Consider the following 24,171-nt stretch of genomic DNA (forward strand, 5'->3'; position numbering starts at 1 on the left):
ATCCCGATGTCGGCGGTGCAATCCCTCGCACGGCGGCTGGTGTTACTGCCACTAAAACTTGAGCATAACATCATGAGCAATGGCCTATCATGTGTTTGTTACACCTAGAGTGCATTCACTAGGTAAAAATTTTAAATAAGTTGTAATGATGTGACTTGATGTGTGCTTAATCCTAGGGTAGAGTGCTTAACCCTAAATTAGGGCTTATGGATATAAGTGAATCCCAAATAAGTTAAACCCTCAAAACTCATTAGAAATGAACATAAGATATCATCTTTGATGGACTTTAGTGACACCAAAACCCTGAAGTGCTAAAAACCCTAAAAATACCCCTAGAAAACCCTAATTAAAACCCTAGGGGGTTTAGTGCAAATTTTGTGCACTTTTGGACCCAAGTGCAAATACAAAAGTAATAGAACACCCCAAATCATGTGTTTCTCACATTTGAGGATTTGCAAGTCAAATTGTGGGATTTGGGCTTATTTGCAAAAAGGCACCCCATGCATTTCATATGCCTAAGTCTGAAATTCAGTGCCTAGGGTCAACTTTGGAACCCTATATCTCTCAATTTATAAAGAATTTGCCCTAGGACAACACATCAAGATTATAGAGCTACTATAGGCGCATAACTTTGCTTAAGTAATTGAATCTTGGTGTCATACTAAATTTGGAGATAAATAGCCCTAAAGTCTGGCTATCAGTCAACTCAGAGTCTGAATGTTTAGTGACAGTGACTTGGGATGAACTTTGGAGCTCTTTTGAGAATGATCCAGCGAGTATCTGAGTGTGGTTACTATAGTAAGATTAAAGCTGGATTGTAGGACCACAACTTTGTTAAAGGTGGATTAGCAAGTTATCACATGAAAATTGGAGATTTGGGCGCTGCAAACTGCTCTGTTAGGTGCTCTGAATATCGTCCTGATGGTACAATGCCACAAAAAGATCACAGATGCAACTCCCCTCGTCGCCGATGACCCTCGTGCCGTAATCCACACCGTCACCAAGATTTGTGCTCTCTGGTGAGGAGATTATCACGACAGGGTAAAAATCTTGGCACCGGATAGGCTCGAATCCGGTCGACGGTGAGCTTGTTGTACCCACTTGGGCTGTGGTCAGGCAAAGTGGTCCTTGCCGGAGTTGGACGCCTACCGACCGTGTGCCATGTGCCTTAGGGCGTTACCACGTCGTAGTAAACCACTGAAGCGTGTCCGGTCATCACCGGTGACCTTGCCACAGTGAAAGCCATGAATGCTTTGCGCTAGTGCTCTCCCCTCTCTCCGGCCACCAGCGCGCCATTCCAAATTCAAGAGCCACCGCCCTCGGGCCCTATAAATTGAGCGTGCCATCAGCTCCGCTAGGTAATCACACACACAAAGCACCGGCCCATGCCTCAGATTATCCACCAGAGCGCTCCAAGTTTGAATTTCCCCTTTCAAGAACACCGCAGTGTGTGAGCTCGCCGTGGCCAGCTCTCCATAGGTCCAATGATGCCCTCCTCACTCTTTGTCAGCCCTCTTATATGCTCTTGATGCTTCTCGACCTAGCCAATTGAATTAGACCACGTTAGATCGTCGGGAACACCTTGGGTTATCCTCAGTTTGCGCCATCACCGTGGACAACGTGATTTAGAGTTAGAACTCTGCAATTGATGGAGGGGAAATGGTCGTTAAGGGTAGAATTAGGTGTTGAGCAATGGAGAAGCATAGCCGTTGCGTTTTCGGGCCGATACGGGCTCGCCGGAGCCGCTGCTCCGCCGTCCATGGTCGGGGGTCTCAACGTGTGAACAAATAGAGAAGGGAAGTGGCTATCTACAAACGTCAGTGACACATAGGAATAGTGCGCAGGAGTCTTTATGAGTTATTTAAAAGAGCAGGGTCCTCTGCACAAAGCGAACACCACGGGCGCGCGCTAGCGCTTCCGCCTGTGCGTGGGCCGGCTTGGGCTAGTTTCAGCCCATCACTGTTCACCATTTGTCTTTTTCTTTTTCTACCAAGATTTGATAAATCATAGAAAATTCTAGAAAAATGATAAAAATCTGAGACCAATTTTGTTAGACTCCTAAATTTCTCTAGTATTTAATAAAAATAGTGCCAAGATTTTTAGTTCAAACCAAGAATTATTTAGTATTTAAAAGGGCCTAAACCTAGTCTTTTGGAATTTTAGGAATTATTTAATGACTCCAAAAATCACCAAACTTTTTGGATAAGCTTAACATGATATTTAGATCCTATGAGTGAAGTTTGATTTGCTTTGGACATTGTTTGGTTCCTAAACCCAAAACCCTAGCTCCTTAGGGTAAAAACTGTTTAACCCTACCCTACTAGGGTGTTGACCCAGAAGACCCTAGTTTCCTAGAGTACCGTGAAGGAAAGTTGTATTTAAGATACAACTTAATGTAACTTCTCTATTATTGCATTTTCATAAGCATTCCGTGAGCATTCATGGTTATATATGGTTGTGTATAGAGAACGAGGAAGAAATAACTGTTGAAGAGGAAGAGACTACTCCATCAACGGAAAATACACCTGTCGGGAACTGTTTTTACTTTGAAATCTGTGGAACAGAACACGACTCTCCTACACCACAAGGCAAGCCTCGATGCATTTGCCATCTCCTTGCTCTTTTAAACTTTTATCACTTGAATGATGCATTTGGTGATAGGAGTTGTGTGCTAAACCAATTGCTGCATTTCCTTCCTTGGAACTTTTTACCATTCCTGGATTCCCTGTTTTATTAAAAGGTTTTCTAATGCTTAGTCCTGCTTTAGAAAAACAAATGTTTTGTTTTAAACAAAAGATGATGCTTCAAGTGGAATGGGATGTTTTCAAAAATAAAGCTTGATGGTGGATCCATCATGGCCATGATGGGTTCAACATCGGAAAAGATGTACCTCTGCTAGGTACCAAACTTTGGGTTGTAAATGATAAAGCTGAGACCGGGCGGGTGACTTGCACGAGAAGAGAGTCTCGGTGTAGTGTCTCCGTCTGAGTCAATTAAGGACCTTGTCGATGTAGGCCTGATGATCGAGGACCCTTTAACTGGTCACATGCCTTGTCATTGTTAAGCTTTGCCTCGGGCAGACTAATACCAGAAAGGCCAACACGCAATGGGAGTGGAGAGATGGCGAGAGTAGCGTGTACCCTCCGTGGCAAGAGGCTGGACGGTGGTGTATCTGTGCTCTCGGTTGGCGTGAACCCGGTCTGGTCTTAAGAAACCTGGTGGCGAGTTGACATATGCAAGGGTTAAGTGCTACATATGTCGTGTGATTGGAGATCCTCAACTGAGTATTAATCGATTCGGATCGCCGTTACTTCTCGGACATGAAGACTTGGTCACTGACTTACACATAGCATTCCAGTAAATAAAAAGGGGTGATAAAAGATGGCTAGCGTAGGTCAAGTGCTTGAACTAGGGTAGAAGGAACTCTAGATTCAGGTAATGACTTAACTTCCTAATAAAACTAAACTTTTAAGGATCCACTATTAGTAAGCATTTTTGGCAAACAGAGTCCTTGATATTTGATTAGCCTTACCTTGACTCCCTCAAGCCAGCATATCCTTGAGAGTCTTTTCTTTTGACGGGTAAGACTTGCGAAAGTACACTTCGCACTCAGGGTTTTCGAACCCATGTTGTTGTAGGTGAGGAAACAGCAGACTTTTGCTGTTTTTGTTCTAAGGTGGTGCCCAAGGAAGAACCTCGACAGTGAAGTGGTGACGAGAGGATGTTGGCCTCCCTATTGAAAAATAATATACTTTCGTGTGGGAGGGGTTTTTGCCTCCCGGGTTTGTAATAATAATGCATAAGCACTCATACGCCCTGGTTTGTAATAACTATAATACTCTTTCTATATTTTGAGAAATGTAAATTAAGTTATTGTAATATGCTTCCGCTATTCTTTCCTCCGATGTGATGTAATATCTGCGTGATGGGTGAAACGCTCTTGGGCAATGTAAAGGATACAGATACCGAACTTGTCGAGTCATTATGTGCATCTACAGGGTTGTCCAAGGTCCGTTGGACAAGGACAACTGTCGGTGGGCCTAATGACTTGGAAGGTTCCGTCACAGCTGGTATCGGAGCTAAGCCCATCTCTTCAGATATTATGAAGCATTTCAAAAAGAATTTTTAGATACTTATCCAAGAAAAATTTCTTTCATTCTTACCTTGACACTTTCTGGAAGTTCTTATCTTGAAAGACCAGGTATAGAGTGCAATATATAGAGAGTTGGGATCAACGAAAGTTGATTCCATAATTATTAGGTTATGCATGCATCATGTTAAAAATTATACTAATAAATTTACCCTCTTATGGAGATATGGCACGTGCAAGGAAAACTGCACGTAAATCCACCGAACCTTTGGGCGTGCCTCGCCATCAGTTAGCCCCCAGGCATGAAGGGAGCAGTAGTGGCTCCAACGACCCCATTGGAGATCTGTAAGCTAAGGTGGAGCAACTACGATCAGAGCTACGCCATCGAAACAGGGCATGGGAGCAGGACAATCAGCGTATAGCTGAGTTGTCAGCCGAAGTCGGTCGCTTGTGGTTTGAGATCTCCGAATGAGACTCGGCCATTGATTGGGCCATCAACTCGCACTCGATCGCTTGGCATTGTGAAGCAAAAGCTCGGGCTCGTGTGGATGAGCTCAGCATGGCCCTCGATAACCTGCAAGTATATTGTAATACTTTACATGAGGAAGTACATGTACTGTATGGTCGACTGCACCCGGACGTGCAAGTCGACGCTGCTACAATGGAACCTGGACCCTCGGGAACAGCAAATGAAGGACTTGGTTGGGAGTTGGATCTTTTAAGCCCCCTCCTTCTATGAACCTGGCTGACGAGCGGTCTCCTGCAGCAGAGAGTGAAGCGACGAAAGACGATGAAGACTAGAATAGTATAGTTTAGGTATTGTACTAATGTAAAATAAGTATTGTAGGCATGTTGTATGCCAGAGTCTGTATAATTACATTTGGTAATATGATGGTATATGTTGCATGTTATATTTTTCTCAAATGTTTCTCTGCCTCAGATGCCATCACGGACTCGCGCGCACGACGGTGCGGGGACTTCCCGTGGTCGAGAAGGTACTCCTAACCAGCCGCCAGTACCACCAACGTTAGCCGAGGCTATCGCTGCCTTGGTCAATGCTACTGCAGATAATATCCGCTTCTTACGAGAAATGGTGGGTAATCAGTTCTAGCAGCATGGCGGGAGAGTTCCTCCGCAAGGACCTCATGAAACTACATACCAGGAATTCTCAGAAACTTGTCCCCCTCTTTTTATTAAAGCAGAAGACCCTCTAGAAGCTGATGAATGGATAAGAGTAATAGAGTAGAAGTTCGGGTTGATCCATTGTACGGAAATACAGAAGCCGTTATTTGCTGCTCAACAACTGAGAGGGCCTGCCAGTACTTGGTGGGTGAATTTTGTAGCAATTCAACTAGCTGGACATCAAATCACCTGGGAAGAGTTCAAGATTGCATTTCGTGAGCACTATATTCCAGAGGGAGTGCTTCACATGAAACAAGAAGAATTCATTCGACTAAAGCAAGGTGGAGTTACTGTAATGCAGTATCTTAACAAGTTTAATCATCTATCTCAGTATGCCATCGACCAAATCAATACTGATCTGAAGAAAAAGAATTGCTTCATGCGAGGACTCAACGATAGACTCCAGAGGAAAAAGGCTACTTGCCTGGACCTTACTTACAGCAGAGCTATCAGCACGACGCTGTCAGTAGAAGCCAAGAATACAAGCCAAGGAAAATCAAAGGGATTTGGAGGTGACAGGTCCAATCAAGGACCTGAGAAGCGAACCAGGTTGGTAATCCGACCTTTTAATCAGAATCGTTCTTCGTCTCGTCCACCCTCCTATCCATTCAAATAGCCTGTTTTCATTCGTCCTACCAATGCCCCCACTTCCACAAATCAGTCGAGTGCCCCTGGTGCTCGTTTCCCCACCCTCCCTAGTTCTTCAACTGTGGGAAGTCTGGTCATTTTATAAAAGACTGTCCATACCCGAATTAGAAAAAATTCAACAATCAGCAGAACTCTGGGAGCTCCAATCAAGGCAAGGGGAACACGACTAATAATGCAACGGGCAAAAATGTCAAGAAGACAGGACGAATCTATTATACTCAAGTGGCCACTACACCGGATGGAGAGCCGGTAATGATGGGTACGTTCCTTGTGGCCAATCACCTAGCTGTTATTCTCTTTGATTCTGGTGCTTCACATACATTCATAAGCAAGAAATTCGTGGAAAAACATTGCATTCCTTGCACTGAATCAAAGGAAGGGTTTATTATCCATTCACCAGGGGGACAAATATTTACTAAGGAAATAGTCTTCCATATAACAGTGACATTGGTCAGGAGGGAATTCCCTACCAACATGATTGTTCTAAAAGGTCAAGACATAGATGTAATTCTGGGCATGAATTGGTTAACCCAGCATAAAGCTATCCTCAACACTAACTTAAGGACTATCAAGTTGAGCCATGGCCATGAAGAAGTTCTCTTGTCCATCCCTGTAGTTGTCCCAGCCAAACCAGTTGGACAGGTCTATGAAACTATCATCCCAGAAATCAAGGATATTCTGGTAGTATGTGAATTCCCGGATGTCTTTCCTGAAGATCTGCCTAGATTGCCTCTAGAACGGGATGTAGAGTTTGTGATTGAACTAAAGCCCGGTACAGTTGCTATTTCTAGAAGGTCATACCTGTGACACCCCAGGTGTCTATTTCGTGTTATGACAGGAGATTTATCCTAATCTCGGATGCTTAGTGAAAATTTCTATTTCTCGCTCGCGTATGTCTCTGATTATCCAGACTATTCATTCACATTTCACCGAATTCGGAGTTATTCAGTCTCACAGAAGGCCGAATTTGGAGCATGTTAAAACTCTTATTTCTTGGAACAAATGCAAACTCGAAAATCATTCTTGACTTATAAATCTCATCTAAGGCTCATTTAATCAAACTCTCGATGGCTGTTATTTGATCTGAGCCCGAGTCCGATTCCTCGACCTTCGGTCTATGTCCGACTAATTAATCTGAGTTCGTACTCTCAAATGGAATACTCAGTATGTCGCCCTCTAATTTATTCTATCTGACGCAGTTCAATATCTCTATGTCCGAACCGAACTCGAAACCCGCATCGACATTGCTTTTTAAAATGTCACGATTCGCCTTCTCCGACTAAAAATCCAAGGCCCATCAAAAGTTTGAGAGAAACATTTGTTTGTAAAATAGTGCGAGAGAAAATTTCAAAGCGGAATCTCCAATGCATTGTCCTCAAATAAATTCTTATTCCGACTCGGCTTAATACCTCTGTGTTCGATCCAAATTCAAAAATCAACATCAGCGATGATTTTTAAATGTCGCAATTTGTCTCTTTCAATCATAAATCCGAAAGTCGGTCATATCTCAAGACGATTTATTTTCGAATCATGCTTAGGGAATTATTGCCGAGCGAAGTCAAATCAAACTCTCGGCCGAGTTAATCGTGTAATCGTCCGTTCGTACGAACTCTAGTTCACTCTATTCTGCGTATAGACGAATTCCACATGAGCATTTTTATTCCTAGAAATAATTTAGCGCGGACCGATTTAGTGTTTTGGGCCAGCCCAACCTAGCCCATTTGAATCCCTAACCCTAGGACTCCTCTATAAATAGAAGTGCCTCCCCTTACAACTTGGAAAATTTCCATCTGCCCCCTAGCCGCCACTCTCTCTTCTCCCTTTTTCCTCTCACGCACACACTCTCCCCTGTCTCCTCCCTCACGGCAGCAACAGCACCCAGCACGTTTCTCCCTCTGCTGTCCCTGCCGAGCAGCAGCTCTGCAAGCTCCCTCTCCTCCCATGGCGTCCTCCCCTTCTCCCCCTTGGCTCCAGCTTCCTCGTCGCCCCCTGCTCCTTCTCCCTCGCGTAGCAGCAGCCGACGCCCCCTTTTCTTCCTCCTTGGTTCCCACGGCTGCCAGCAGGTCCTTCTTGCCATGGCGCTCACACACATGCAGCAGGGCGCCCCTCTTCCCCAGCGCGCCGAAGCACCCCCTGTTGTCCCCTGCGCCCTACTCTTCCATGGAAACCAGCAGGAGCTTCCCCCTGGCGCTGGCTCCCTATAGGCGAGCAGCAGCTCCTCCCCTTCTCTCCATGGCCGGCGCTCAGAGCTCTAGCAGCTCCTCCAACTCCCCATGGCGCACTGCAGCAGACGCCTTGGAGCATCCCTGCCATGGCTCACGACCCAACTTCCTCCCTGCTTGCGTGCTGCTGCGCAGTGCCCCGTTGGTGCTTGCTGGGTGCTCGACAAAATGCGCAGCAGCCCCAACGTCTCCGTGCGCTGCCGGCTCGCTGTTTTGTGAAGCCTAGTGGACAACACGTTGTGATGCCCACCGGGTGTTTGCTGTTTTTGCGTAGCCCCAACATCGACGTCGTTCACCCCCGGTGAGACCACGATGATCCTTGTTCGATTCCGCATCAGCGTTATTTTCCTGTGATTAATTGTGTATGTGTGTTGTTTTGTTTTTGTTTTGTGGAGGAGAGGAACCCCATGTTTTTCGTGGAGGAGAAGGCAAGCCGCTCAACGCTCGTCGGATGTTCGGAGCGATGCACAAATCGGAATCACCATCGTTCTTGCAAACACCGATTGGGTTTGTTTATGGTGAGCCGATGCATGTCACTCTCGATTGACTCGATTACTAAATTACTGTAAAGCCCTAAAATTGCGTAAGATAAAAAATGATAAAATAAATAAATACATATATAAAATTGTTTTGGGAACACAGAACCTTGGGAGACTATCAATTTATTTATCAATAGGTTATACCCTTCATGAACAATATAAATAGAAACCATCTTTTAATCAAGCTAAAAGTAATTAATGATAAAGTTTGGACATTACTTCCTCTAAAATAAGTAGTAAATATGCACTTTTGAATCGACCTTTAATTTTACAACACCTTCAAATAATATTTTTCTAAAAGAAAGATAGCATGTGTACTTCATATTTGAAACAATTGTCTAATTAATAAATAAAACAATAAATGTAAATATATATCTACATATATTTGCATTCATGCGGGAGTTTGATTGTGCATTTTTAAGTATGTGTCAAATCCAAAACTAATTTTGAATTCTATTCGAATTTGGAATTGTAAGTTAAGAAAATGATAAAAATATAGATGAAGAGAGAACAAACCGGTTTGACCCAATCTCACTCACGTGGCCTACATTCTCTTCTCTCTCCCCATAACCCGTCTTGTTTCTTTCCATTTATAATTCTTGTACAAACTACTAGTAACTGCCGGGGGACGTATGTTCCTTCCATGTCAGACACCGACACGTGGGGCACCCAGCATACGAGCACGAACGCTGAACCATCCCAGAAAAATCGTCGGTGCCTGTAACAACCGCGTAACAACTGGGCATGAGCCGACAGATGGTGTTACAGGTTTATAAAACCCGATCCCCATGTGCCTTCCGCCATAACCAGGGTTGGGAGCTAGCGCAACCTTGCATGGATGATTACGCTGAAGCACAGCGATGAGTAGGAGAGAGAGAATAGAGCCGCTGCGACCACGCCTCGCGTTCACCATCGCCCAGCCTCTCGATCGCTGGGGAATCGGGCGAGATCACCAAGTCGTGCAGATCGTGCGTGTGGTCAGCAGAGCAAGGAAGTTGGCGGGGGAGACGAATTGCTTGCCGGTGCTTGGCCGAATCCTCACCGGGAATCCTCGGGCGGCACTACAGCGTCGACCGGCCGCATCGACGTCTTCTCGAGTGGTGAGACCCTACTAAATTACTCGCCGTAGCATCCGCATAGATGATCCCCATTCAATTTCCGAATTTAGACCTAGAAATCGGCAGGGTTGGTTCGCCACCAATGGCGACATCGTGCCTTCGCGTTCTGTCGCCGGTCGGGCGCCGTGGTGAGAGAGAGAGGATTGGGGGGGAGAAAAATGAAGGGCTTGGGCTGTTGGATCATACACGGATGGCACCGATCTAAGCGCGCATACCCCTTCGCTCAATAGGATTTGGGCCGTAGATCTGAGATCAAGCGATCAGGATTTGATCATAGTCATTCTTAATCTGGACTGACGATCTTTAATCCGGTGGTCCTCATGGCTTACCGGTTCATTTTTAATGAAGTCTAATCCTGGCCGCGGAATTTAGATCTGACGGCTGAAGTCAGCCCGTACCCCTTCGGCCGGGGATAATTGCACGTGAGCCCTCATAAAACTATCAAATAAACCCGCCGTCCACTCACGTGGAAAACTAATTAAATCTAGGTCCTGAGTTTCACAGTTTAGACCCTGTGTTTTCTAGAAATTGTGTTCGCAGGCCAGAATTAATAGGGATATTCATAATTAAATCAGAAAATGATTTTTTTATAAAAATAAATCTAGGAACTTGTTTAATTCATAGTTAATTCATTTTAGCTCCGGATTGAGTTATTCCAGTTGCAATAATTTTGTTTTAATATTATCTATCATCTAGTGCTTCTGTTTAGCCATAAAACTTGAATTAAAAATGTTCATTTGAATTAATCTATTCTAGGTGCTTAACAACTCCAGAAATTCATAACTTGTTAACCGTAACTCCGAATTTAGTAATTCTTGTTCCTATGATCTCGTTACGCAGCTTAGAATATTATTATGTAGTTTGATCTTATATTTGGTGTGATGTTAATTTTGCATATACATGTTTGTCTGTATTACTACGTTTAGCAGTGAGGACACGAGTTACCTGAAGATCATCCTGGTACCTGGAATCTCAAGTCCCAGGCAAGTTGTGCCCTTGATCACTTCTTTTTACCCAGTCATGTTCTGATTAATCATAATGATCTGCATATGTTAATTTTGATGGGACCCAATAGGTTACCCTAGTTTGATTATCTTTATACCTTGATTACCACTGGACTTTTTGGGTAGTACCTGCTATTGCTTTATGTGGTTTTGGGTATGAAGATTACATTATTCATGATTACACTTTTGTTATTAGTTGTTATTTACTATTCATGATAAGATCATTATGTTAATTGGAACATGGAGAACCACCCGGGAAAACAGTGCTACCACAAGGGTTTATGGACGCCCTTGGCTGATTAACTAGGAAAGCTAGTGGAGGTCTTCCTTACCCGAAAGGGGCAAGGGCAGTAGGGGAGTGGTCAGTGTAGGGAGGTCCTTGGTTGATTTTGCTGCGATGGCGGTCAGGCAAGAACCCTGCATTGGAGCTTCCTATAAACTGTAGCGGGATTTCTGAAGCTAGTGGAACTTTGTAAAGGCCTCGTAGTGTTACCCTGCCTCGCCTCCTCGGTAGAGGTGTATGGGATTGGCCGTCTCTTGGCAGATGGGTAACATGACTTGTGCGTAAAGATGTGCAACCTCTACGGAGTGTAAAACTGGTATACTAGCCGTGCTCACGGTCATGAGCGGCTCGGACACTCACATGATTAAATTATGGAACTTAAACTCAATTTGTCATATGCATTGCATCGCAGGTGAGGTTGTTACTTTTGTTCTACTAAATTGGGATGGTATTTACTTATACTTAGTAATTGCTAATAAAATTTTGACCAACTTTAAAAGCAATGCTCAGCTCTAACCATCCTCTTTGGTAAGCTTACACTTCACGTGAGCTCCCACCTTTGGCGAGTTCATGCACATTATTCCCCACAACTTGTTGAGCGATGAACGTATGTGAGCTCACTCTTGCTGTCTCACACCCCCCACAGGTCAAGAACAGGTACCACAGGATGAGGCGCTTGGAGGATGCTGTGACGAGTTCGTGAGAGGTCTAGGTCGTCGTCTCCCAGTCAACTTTGGGTTGCTGGACCGTTGTCTCCATATAATGTATTTATTTATTTATTTTGTACAAAACTCCGATTATATAGTAAAGATGTGACATTCGATCCTGTGCCATGATTCATCATATGTGTGAGACTTGGTCCCAGCACACCTGGTGATTATGTTCGCGCCCGGGTCTTGGTGCCCCGAAACCCGGGTGTGACAGAAGTGGTATCAGAGGAATGTTGACTGTAGGACGTAACCTAGATAGAACTGGACAACCATTGTCTACTTACCTTTGCTACTCTGATTCTTTTCTAAACTTATCTTAATCTTTTCTCATCCATTTCCGCTTTACTCTGATTATTCTTACCTTTTTCTTCTAAAGACAAATGTGGATTTCACACTCTGAAATCCTGTACCTAAAGTGACTTTTAGGAATAGGAGACTTAATCTTAGGAACAAAAAAACAAAACTATTTTTTTATCTATACGCTTGAATGTTTGTTCTTATGATATTTGTCTGATTTGGATCTTTGATTGAGTGTGATGGGTTGTGGAGTAATGTCCACAATTACATCTGCATATACATATAGGGAAAAATGCTTATAAAAATAACTAGATAAACTAGATTATCCCTCATTAAAGGATCTAGCCAAACAATATCCATCTCATCTTAAAAGATTCTATCCTACACTCGTAGATCCATCTTATCTTAAGAAGATACTCATCTTATCTTGAAAAGATTTTATGTCATGCTAATAGATCTAACTGATCTCAAATGATTCTATCTTATCTTTATGGATCCATCTTATCCTAACAAGCATACTTACCCACCCTAGTTTAACAACCATGATCTAATGCAAATTAATTAGATCTTATCTAGTCAAACTAGTCATACCAATCTAATCTAGATCCCATCTAATCTAATATGATCTAATCTAATGTGGTCTATTTAAACAGATTAGTGATACTGGTAGAAGAGATTAAACCCTACTAGCCAGGTATTAACTTAACTTCGCACATTAGACCAACTCAACCATGGGCATAAGATCTAACCTAGCCAATAGAGTCTTGATGGATTGCATAATCTATCTATCTCCACCTAACCTCAAACAAACTTTTGACCTACATCAATCTCACCCATATCTATCTTAACCATACCCTGGTAACTCCGATGATAAACGCTGACCCCGACTCAATGAGACCAAGACCAGAAAAGAACAAGATCAACCTCGTCAAGGAAGGAGAGAAGTCAAACTCGATCTTCAGATGCATTACCACCCAACAAGGAGTCCTTTCTCACCATAAACTGTCTTACCCCTAGCTATTGTTTCCCTAACCTATCCATCTCTTATATCCTACATAATAGGTGGCTAGAAACCCATGCTTTCCTAAATACCTATTTATTTGTATAAAAAAAACTTTTCAATATTGAACTAAAAGACAATTACAAACAAAACTTTCTACACCTCTTTCTTACAAATCTCGAGGACGAGATTTTTGTTAAGGGGGGTAGGATTTGTAAAGCCCTAAAATTGCGTAAGATAAAAAAATGATAAAATAAATAAATACATATATAAAATTGTTTTGGGAACACAGAACCTTGGGAGACTATCAATTTATTTATCAATAGGTTATACCCTTCATGAACAATATAAATAGAAACCATCTTTTAATCAAGCTAATAGTAATTAATGATAAAGTTTGGACATTACTTCCTCTAAAATAAGTAGTAAATATGCACTTTTGAATCGACCTTTAATTTTACAACACCTTCAAATAATATTTTTCTAAAAGAAAGATAGCGTGTGTACTTCATATTTGAAACAATTGTCTAATTAATAAATAAAACAATAAATGTAAATATATATCTACATATATTTGCATTCATGCGGGAGTTTGATTGTGCATTTTTAAGTATGTGTCAAATCCAAAACTAATTTTGAATTCTATTCGAATTTGGAATTGTAAGTTAAGAAAATGATAAAAATATAGATGAAGAGAGAACAAACCGGTTTGACCCAATCTCACTCACGTGGCCTACATTCTCTTCTCTCTCCCCATAACCCGTCTTGTTTCTTTCCATTTATAATTCTTGTACAAACTACTGGTAACTGCCGGGGACGTATGTTCCTTCCATGTCAGACACCGACATGTGGGGCACCCTGCATACGAGCACGAACGCTGAACCATCCCAGAAAAATCGTCGGTGCCTGTAACAACCGCGTAACAACCGGGCATGAGCCGACAGATGGCGTTACAGGTTTATAAAACCCGATCCCCATGTGCCTTCCGCCATAACCAGGCTTGGGAGCTAGCGCAACCTTGCATGGATGATTACGCTGAAGCACAGCGACGAGTAGGAGAGAGAGAATAGAGCCGCTACGACCACGCCTCGCGTTCACCATCGCCCAGCCTCTCGATCGCTGGGGAATCGGGCGAGATCACCAAGTCGTGCAGAACGTGCGTGTGGTCAGCAGAGCAAGGAAGTTGGCGGGGGAGACGAATTGCTTGCCGGTGCTTGGCCGAATCCTCACCGGGAATCCTCGGGCGGCACTGCAGCGTCGACCGGCCGCATCGACGTCTTCTCGAGTGGTGAGACCCTACTAAATTACTCGCCGTAGCATCCGCATAGATGATCCCCATTCAATTTCCGAATTTAGACATAGAAATCGGCAGGGTTGGTTCGCCACCAATGGCGACGTCGTGCCTTCGTGTTCTGTCGCCGGTCGGGCGCCGTGGTGAGAGAGAGAGAGGATTGGGGGGGAGAAAAATGAAGGGCTTGGGCTGTTGGATCATACACGGACGGCGCCGATCTAACCGCGCATACCCCTTCGCTCAATAGGATTTGGGCCGTAGATCTGAGATCAAGCGATCAGGATTTGATCATAGTCATTCTTAATCTGGACTGACGATCTTTAATCCGGTGGTCCTCATGGCTGACCGGATCATTTTTAATGAAGTCTAATCCTGGCCGCGGAATTTAGATCTGACGGCTGAAGTCAGCCCGTACCCCTTCGGCCGGGGATAATTGCACGTGAGCCCTCATAAAACTATCAAATAAACCCGTCGTCCACTCACGTGGAAAACTAATTAAATCTAGGTCCTGAGTTTCACAGTTTAGACCCTGTGTTTTCTAGAAATTGTGTTCGCAGGCCAGAATTAATAGGGATATTCATAATTAAATCAGAAAATGATTTTTTTATAAAAATAAATCTAGGAACTTGTTTAATTCATAGTTAATTCATTTTAGCTCCAGATTGAGTTATTCCAGTTGCAATAATTTTGTTTTAATATTATCTATCATCTAGTGCTTCTGTTTAGCCATAAAACTTGAATTAAAAATGTTCATTTGAATTAATCTATTCTAGGTGCTTAACAACTCCAGAAATTCATAACTTGTTAACCGTAACTTCGAATTTAGTAATTCTTGTTCCTATGATCTCGTTATGCAGCTTAGAATATTATTATGTAGTTTGATCTTATATTTGGTGTGATGTTAATTTTGCATATACATGTTTGTCTGTATTGCTACGTTTAGCAGTGAGGACACGAGTTACCTGAAGATCATCTTGGTACCTGGAATCTCAAGTCCCAGGCAAGTTGTGCCCTTGATCACTTCTTTTTACCCAGTCATGTTCTGATTAATCATAATGATCTGCATAGGTTAATTTTGATGGGACCCAATAGGTTACCCTAGTTTGATTATCTTTATACCTTGATTACCACTGACTTTTTGGGTAGCACCTGCTATTGCTTTATGTGGTTTTGGGTATGAAGATTACATTATTCATGATTACACTTTTGTTATTAGTTGTTATTTACTATTCATGATAAGATCATTATGTTAATTGGAACATGGAGAACCACCCGGGAAAACAGTGCTACCACAAGTGTTTATGGACGCCCTTGGCTGATTAACTAGGAAAGCTAGTGGAGGTCTTCCTTACCCGAAAGGGGCAAGGGCAGTAGGGGAGTGGTCACTGTAGGGAGGTCCTTGGTTGATTTTGCTGCGATGGCGGTCAGGCAAGAACCCTGCATTGGAGCTTCCTATAAACTGTAGCGGGATTTCTGAAGCTAGTGGAACTTTGTAAAGGCCTCGTAGTGTTACCCTGCCTCGCCTCCTCGGTAGAGGTGTATGGGATTGGCCGTCTCTTGGCAGATGGGTAACATGACTTGTGGGTAAAGATGTGCAACCTCTGCAGAGTGTAAAACTGGTATACTAGCCGTGCTCACGGTCATGAGCGGCTCGGACACTCACATGATTAAATTATGGAACTTAAACTCAATTTGTCATATGCATTGCATCGCAGGTGAGGTTGTTACTTTTGTTCTACTAAATTGGGCTGGTATTTACTTATACTTAGTAATTGCTAATAAAATTTTGACCAACTTTAAAAGCAATGCTCAGCTCTAACCATCATCTTTGGTAAGCCTTACACTTCACGTGAGCTCCCACCTTTGGCGAGTTCATGCACATTATTCCCCACAACTTGTTGAGCGATGAACGTATGTGAGCTCACTCTTGCTGTCTCACACCCCCCCCACAGGTCAAGAATAGGTACCATAGGATGAGGCGCTTGGAGGATGCTGTGACGAGTTCGTGAGAGGTCTAGGTCGTCGTCTCCCAGTCAACTTTGGGTTGCCGGACCGTTGTCTCCATATAATGTATTTATTTATTTATTTTGTACAAAACTCCAATTATATAGTAAAGATGTGACATTCGATCATGTGCCATGATTCATCATATGTGTGAGACTTGGTCCTAGCACACCTGGTGATTATGTTCGCGCCCGGGTCTTGGTGCCCCGAAACCCGGGTGTGACAGAAGTGGTATCAGAGGAATGTTGACTGTAGGACGTAACCTAGATAGAACTGGACAACCATTGTCTACTTACCTTTGCTACTCTGATTCTTTTCTAAACTTATCTTAATCTTTTCTCATCCATTTCTGCTTTACTCTGATTATTCTTACCTTTTTCTTATAAAGACAAATGTGGATTTCACACTCTGAAATCCTGTACCTAAAGTGACTTTTAGGAATAGGAGACTTAATCTTAGGAACAAAAAAACAAAACTATTTTTTTATCTATACGCTTGAATGTTTGTTCTTATGATATTTGTCTGATTTGGATCTTTGATTGAGTGTGATGGGTTGTGGAGTAATGTCCACAATTACATCTGCATATACATATAGGGAAAAATGCTTATAAAAATAACTAGATAAACTAGATTATCCCTCATTAAAGGATCTAGCCAAACAATATCCATCTCATCTTAAAAGATTCTATCCTACACTCGTAGATCCATCTTATCTTAAGAAGATACTCATCTTATCTTGAAAAGATTTTATGTCATGCTAATAGATCTAACTGATCTCAAATGATTCTATCTTATCTTTATGGATCCATCTTATCCTAACAAGCATACTTATCCACCCTAGTTTAACAACCATGATCTAATGCAAATTAATTAGATCTTATCTAGTCAAACTAGTCATACCAATCTAATCTAGATCCCATCTAATCTAATATGATCTAATCTAATGTGGTCTATTTAAACAGATTAGTGATACTGGTAGAAGAGATTAAACCCTACTAGCCAGGTATTAACTTAACTTCGCACATTAGACCAACTCAACCATGGGCATAAGATCTAACCTAGCCAATAGAGTCTTGATGGATTGCATAATCTATCTATCTCCACCTAACCTCAAACAAACTTTTGACCTACATCAATCTCACCCATATCTATCTTAACCATACCCTGGTAACTCCGATGATAAACGCTGACCCCAACTCAATGAGACCAAGACCAGAAAAGAACAAGATCAACCTCGTCAAGGAAGGAGAGAAGTCAAACTCGATCTTCAGATGCATTACCACCCAACAAGGAGTCCTTTCTCACCATAAACTGTCTTACCCCTAGCTATTGTTTCCCTAACCTATCCATCTCTTATATCCTACATAATAGGTGGCTAGAAACCCATGCTTTCCTAAATACCTATTTATTTGTATAAAAAAAACTTTTCAATATTGAACTAAAAGACAATTACAAGCAAAACTTTCTACACCTCTTTCTTACAAATCTCGAGGACGAGATTTTTGTTAAGGGGGGTAGGATTTGTAAAGCCCTAAAATTGCGTAGGATAAAAAATGATAAAATAATACATACATATATAAAATTGTTTTGGGAACACAGAACCTTGGGAGACTATCAATTTATTTATCAATAGGTTATACCCTTCATGAACAATATAAATAGAAACCATCTTTTAATCAAGCTAAAAGTAATTAATGATAAAGTTTGGACATTACTTCCTCTAAAATAAGTAGTAAATATGCACTTTTGAATCGACCTTTAATTTTACAACACCTTCAAATAATATTTTTCTAAAAGAAAGATAGCGTGTGTACTTCATATTTGAAACAATTGTCTAATTAATAAATAAAACAATAAATGTAAATATATATCTACATATATTTGCATTCATGCGGGAGTTTGATTGTGCATTTTTAAGTATGTGTCAAATCCAAAACTAATTTTGAATTCTATTCGAATTTGGAATTGTAAGTTAAGAAAATGATAAAAATATAGATGAAGAGAGAACAAACCGGTTTGACCCAATCTCACTCACGTGGCCTACATTCTCTTCTCTCTCCCCATAACCCGTCTTGTTTCTTTCCATTTATAATTCTTGTACAAACTACTGGTAACAGCCGGGGGACGTATGTTCCTTCCATGTCAGACACCGACACGTGGGGCACCCTGCATACGAGCACGAACGCTGAACCATCCCAGAAAAATCGTCGGTGCCTGTAACAACCGCGTAACAACCGGGCATGAGCCGACAGATGGCGTTACAGGTTTATAAAACCCGATTCCCATGTGCCTTCCGCCATAACCAGGCTTGGGAGCTAGCGCAACCTTGCATGGATGATTACGCTGAAGCACAGCGACGAGTAGGAGAGAGAGAATAGAGCCGCTGCGACCACGCCTCGCGTTCACCATCTCCCAGCCTCTCGATCGCTGGGGAATTGGGCGAGATCACCAAGTCGTGCAGATCGTGCGTGTGGTCAGCAGAGCAAGGAAGTTGGCGGGGGAGACGAATTGCTTGCCGGTGCTTGGCCGAATCCTCACCGGGAATCCTCGGGCGGCACTGCAGCGTCGACCGGCCGCATCGACGTCTTTTCGAGTGGTGAGACCCTACTAAATTACTCGCCGTAGCATCCGCATAGATGATCCCCATTCAATTTCCGAATTTAGACCTAGAAATCGGCAGGGTTGGTTCGCCACCAATGGCGACGTCGTGCCTTAGCGTTCTGTCGCCGGTCGGGCACCGTGGTGAGAGAGAGAGGATTGGGGGGGAGAAAAATGAAGGGCTTGGGCTGTTGGATCATACACGGACGGCGCCGATCTAACCACGCATACCCCTTCGCTCAATAGGATTTGGGCCGTAGATCTGAGATCAAGCGATCAGGATTTGATCATAGTCATTCTTAATCTGGACTGACGATCTTTAATCCGGTGGTCCTCATGGCTTACCGGTTCATTTTTAATGAAGTCTAATCCTGGCCGTGGAATTTAGATCTGACGGCTGAAGTCAGCCCGTACCCCTTCGGCCGGGGATAATTGCATGTGAGCCCTCATAAAACTATCAAATAAACCCGTCGTCCACTCACGTGGAAAACTAATTAAATCTAGGTCCTGAGTTTCACAGTTTAGACCCTGTGTTTTCTAGAAATTGTGTTCGCAGGCCAGAATTAATAGGGATATTCATAATTAAATCAGAAAATGATTTTTTTTATAAAAATAAATCTAGGAACTTGTTTAATTCATAGTTAATTCATTTTAGCTCCAGATTGAGTTATTCCAGTTGCAATAATTTTGTTTTAATATTATCTTTCATCTAGTGCTTCTGTTTAGCCATAAAACTTGAATTAAAAATGTTCATTTGAATTAATCTATTCTAGGTGCTTAACAACTCCAGAAATTCATAACTTGTTAACCGTAACTCCGAATTTAGTAATTCTTGTTCTTATGATCTCGTTACGCAGCTTAGAATATTATTATGTAGTTTGATCTTATATTTGGTGTGATGTTAATTTTGCATATACATGTTTGTCTGTATTGCTACGTTTAGCAATGAGGACACAAGTTACCTGAAGATCATCCTGGTACCTGGAATCTCATGTCCCAGGCAAGTTGTGCCCTTGATCACTTCTTTTTACCCAGTCATGTTCTGATTAATCATAATGATCTGCATAGGTTAATTTTGATGGGACCCAATAGGTTACCCTAGTTTGATTATCTTTATACCTTGATTACCACTGGACTTTTTGGGTAGTACCTGCTATTGCTTTATGTGGTTTTGGGTATGAAGATTACATTATTCATGATTACACTTTTGTTATTAGTTGTTATTTACTATTCATGATAAGATCATTATGTTAATTGGAACATGGAGAACCACCCGGGAAAACAGTGCTACCACAAGGGTTTATGGACGCCCTTGGCTGATTAACTAGGAAAGCTAGTGGAGGTCTACCTTACCCGAAAGGGGCAAGGGCAGTAGGGGAGTGGTCAGTGTAGGAAGGTCCTTAGTTGATTTTGCTGCGATGGCGGTCAGGCAAGAACCCTGCATTGGAGCTTCCTATAAACTGTAGCGGGATTTCTGAAGCTAGTGGACCTTTGTAAAGGCCTCGTAGTGTTACCCTGCCTCGCCTCCTCGGTAGAGGTGTATGGGATTGGCCGTCTCTTGGCAGATGGGTAACATGACTTGTGGGTAAAGATGCGCAACCTCTGCAGAGTGTAAAACTGGTATACTAGCCGTGCTCACGGTCATGAGCGGCTCGGACACTCACATGATTAAATTATGGAACTTAAACTCAATTTGTCATATGCATTGCATCGCAGGTGAGGTTGTTACTTTTATTCTACTAAATTGGGCTGGTATTTACTTATACTTAGTAATTGCTAATAAAATTTTGACCAACTTTAAAAGCAATGCTTAGCTCTAACCATCCTCTTTGGTAAGCCTTACACTTCACGTGAGCTCCCACCTTTGGCGAGTTCATGCACATTATTCCCCACAACTTGTTGAGCGATGAACGTATGTGAGCTCACTCTTGCTGTCTCACACCCCCCCCACAGGTCAAGAACAGGTACCACAGGATGAGGCGCTTGGAGGATGCTGTGACAAGTTCGTGAGAGGTCTAGGTCGTCGTCTCCCAGTCAACTTTGGGTTGCTGGACCGTTGTCTCCATATAATGTATTTATTTATTTATTTTGTACAAAACTCCGATTATATAGTAAAGATGTGACATTCGATCATGTGCCATGATTCATCATATGTGTGAGACTTGGTCCCAGCACACCTGGTGATTATGTTCGCGCACGAGTCTTGGTGCCCCGAAACCCGGGTGTAACAATTACATAGACGTGGTTGAAATGTTTCGGTGGTAGGTCGTAGTATGGTTGTGTTCATGATTTTGAGTTAGAGATTGGTGGTTGACGATTCGTATAAATTGGTTGATGATGTGCATGTGTGATTATATGTGTAAAAAAATTGTATTGGTATGGATGGAAGTTTGTAGTGAAAGAAAATGAGTAAGGAACTGGGCTCGGATGTTTTTAAGTTTTGGTAAGAATGTATTTGATGTGTGGTTTGCTGTGAGGATAATTTTTAAAATGCGGATTATGTGTTGGGGAATGCATCGATAGGTGTCTACGTGAAAAGTGTATTTGTTTTATGCATATGATAAGGCGATTGTGATAGTCGATGCGAATGAGGAGTATGATTAATCCTGTTGGAGTCACTTGTGCGGTTGATGTCTTGTGCGTAATATGGGGACACGTATGTGCGTGTGTGCCATGGTGTATTATAGTGGTGGTGGCGTAAGATATTTGATTGAGGTGTGCGGGTATATGTCGTAATATGGTTATACTCGCGACGAGGAAAGATGTATGTATTGTGTAACACGACGTTTAGGTTGCTATTATATAATCGTGTGAAGGATGTGCATGATGGTCATGTGACTAAAGGGTGGTGTAGTGGCAAAGAGAGAAGTAAGTTTAGTATTTTTTTAAATGATTAGTTGATAGCATCTATCGGTGTCGTCATGCTTTCTGTTGTATGGCGGATCGATGCCTTGCTTGGTCAAGTATTCAATTCCATTTCCATTGGATAAATAAATATCTTGTTGATTGATTAGAGGTCTTATATGAGAGTGATCGCAGCCCAATAATTATTAGAGGTGAGTAGCGTTCATAAGTCGGTCCTTGTTAAAATTGAGGAACAAACCGACAAGATATGCACACGAGAGCTTTAGGTCCTTCAGTAGCAAATGTAGTCTTATGGAGTTTTATGCCATGTGTTAATACCTCTATGTTAGACCCCCTAAAATGTGTTATTTTAGGTGACTTGTGTGTTAACTAATTCAAGTTGAGCAATGGTTAAGAAACACTGATTAATATGTTCCAACCTATGTTTTTGAGTTGCGATGTCAAAAATAGTTTGCTAAGTTTTATACTGTGTTGGCCAACTCTTGTTAAGTAAGAGTTAGTTGCGTTAAGTGATTGTTAGATATATGTAGTCTTAGATTGCGATAATAATAGGCAAGCCGACGTGTAGGATGTATAGCAGCCTATGCTGTTGCGCTAGTTAGCCAAATTGTTAGATGGTTTGGTTAAGCTCGTAGTCACGATGATTTGCTTGTTGTAGTCTAAATGCATATGGTTATGGTCGCGGATGAAAAGTATTTGTCGGTACCCTGGATTAGGGGTACCCCTTACTGCGGTATGAAGGCACGATGCCTGTGCGGCTACCCTTAGCAGCACGGAGAACAGCCCCAGGGGTATCGCGTGGGCAGTTAAGGTGGCATGCTCGGAGACAACGCCATCGGGCCCGGTAAGCTCAGGATCCCTGTGCACACAACCCGGACCCCTGAAGAAAAGCAGCCTGAAGCCATTGGATGGGGTTTGGACCCCATCCAGTGAGCTTCGGACCACCCATAACAAGGCCCCAGGAAAGAAAGTGCCATAACCTAGCATGGGTCCGGAGTTGACGCGTGTCTTGGCTCTATCATAGGACCTTCGCCCCCCGCTCGGCCGAGGACCAAATATAGCCACATGGCTTATTGTTCGTGACGTAGGGCAGCGGACGGAGCATGATGTAAGGGCTCTGAGCCGCGCGGCCTCCGCATTTATTGTGAAAAGGACACGCCGCCTGTCCACCCTTCTCATAGAGGATGTGTCCCCACAACATTTATTGCGTCCTATCCATTCCGCTGGCAAGCGGCGCCAGGGCTGTCCTACAGACGGTGCACCTGTCTAGTCCATTGTCGAAACAGTGTGCCCATGTTGTACGGTGCACTGTGCTCATCCCTTATACGAGAAGCTTCCCCCTGTGCGCCGAAGACAACGCAGATCTCGGGTGTCAAGATGTACGAAGATTACACGGGCATGGCAAGCAATAGTTCCATCCTTCCATTTGTCCCTGGGCCCACATGTCAGGGCTCAGAACCCTTGTACATTCCCCCCTTGAACTATAAAAGGGGAGGCATACGACATGAACACACTCAGACTCAAGTCATTCAGGCTTACACTCAACTCAAGCTCCCAAAGCAATACAACACACAGTGGAGTAGGGTATTACGCTCCGGCGGCCCGAACCACTCTAAACCCTTGCGTGTTCTTGAGTTCATCCCCCAATCTCCAACAGTCAAAACACTTAAGCCCCCTCCGCATCTTAGGACTTAGGGCGGGTGCACTCCGCCACCCCGCCGGAGAATTTCCTCTCCGATATTTGGCGCACCAGGTAGGGGCTAGGCTTCAAGTTTTTGATTATTTTCTCGCATAGCATGATGGTGCAAATCATTGAGCATCGCGTTGAGACTTCGGTGGATTTTGTGGTAGAGGGAGAAGCTGCTTCTTCCACACCACAGGCTCCCAACCGCCCTGTGCGGGGCACTGCTGCTATACATGACGCATAGCAGCATACAACTGCACAAACATCCCGGACCCCGTCAAGGGCGGCTCCAGGAGCGTTGTCAGCAGCCAGGGAGTTGCTGCGACACCCTCCAAGCTCCACGGCCTCGCCAGGGGCCATGAAGCAATGGCGGGACGACGTTGACCGGTTGCTCAGTATGGCACATTTTACCTCCACCAAGTCAAGGCCACGTTCATCCCGGCGCCAACGTGAGGCGTCGGCGTCTATGCGCTGACCCTCAGTGAGAGGCGCACAGACCAACGACCTCCGGGCAGAGCTCAACTGCAGTCGTGCGGGGGAGGATGCCCGGGTATCCCTGGAGAGGGCGCGGGAGCGCCGACAAAACTTCGAGGGTCGCGAGGACGCGCGTGTCTCTCTAGAGAGGGCGCGCGAGCG

General features: G+C 43.3%; 1 long non-coding RNA gene across 1 annotated transcript; it reads left to right on the plus strand.

Annotated features, from left to right (window-relative positions):
- The first annotated feature begins 9,343 nt into the window (after window positions 1-9,343).
- On the plus strand, window positions 9,344-21,462 carry LOC118476323 (uncharacterized). The gene is made up of 3 exons (XR_004856241.1): window positions 9,344-9,781; window positions 10,726-14,381; window positions 15,331-21,462. It is a non-coding gene; the product is annotated as an uncharacterized lncRNA (long non-coding RNA).
- Window positions 21,463-24,171: the final 2,709 nt, after the last annotated feature.

Source organism: Zea mays, chromosome 2 (assembly GCF_902167145.1).
Source record: "Zea mays cultivar B73 chromosome 2, Zm-B73-REFERENCE-NAM-5.0, whole genome shotgun sequence".
Lineage (NCBI taxonomy): Eukaryota > Viridiplantae > Streptophyta > Magnoliopsida > Poales > Poaceae > Zea > Zea mays.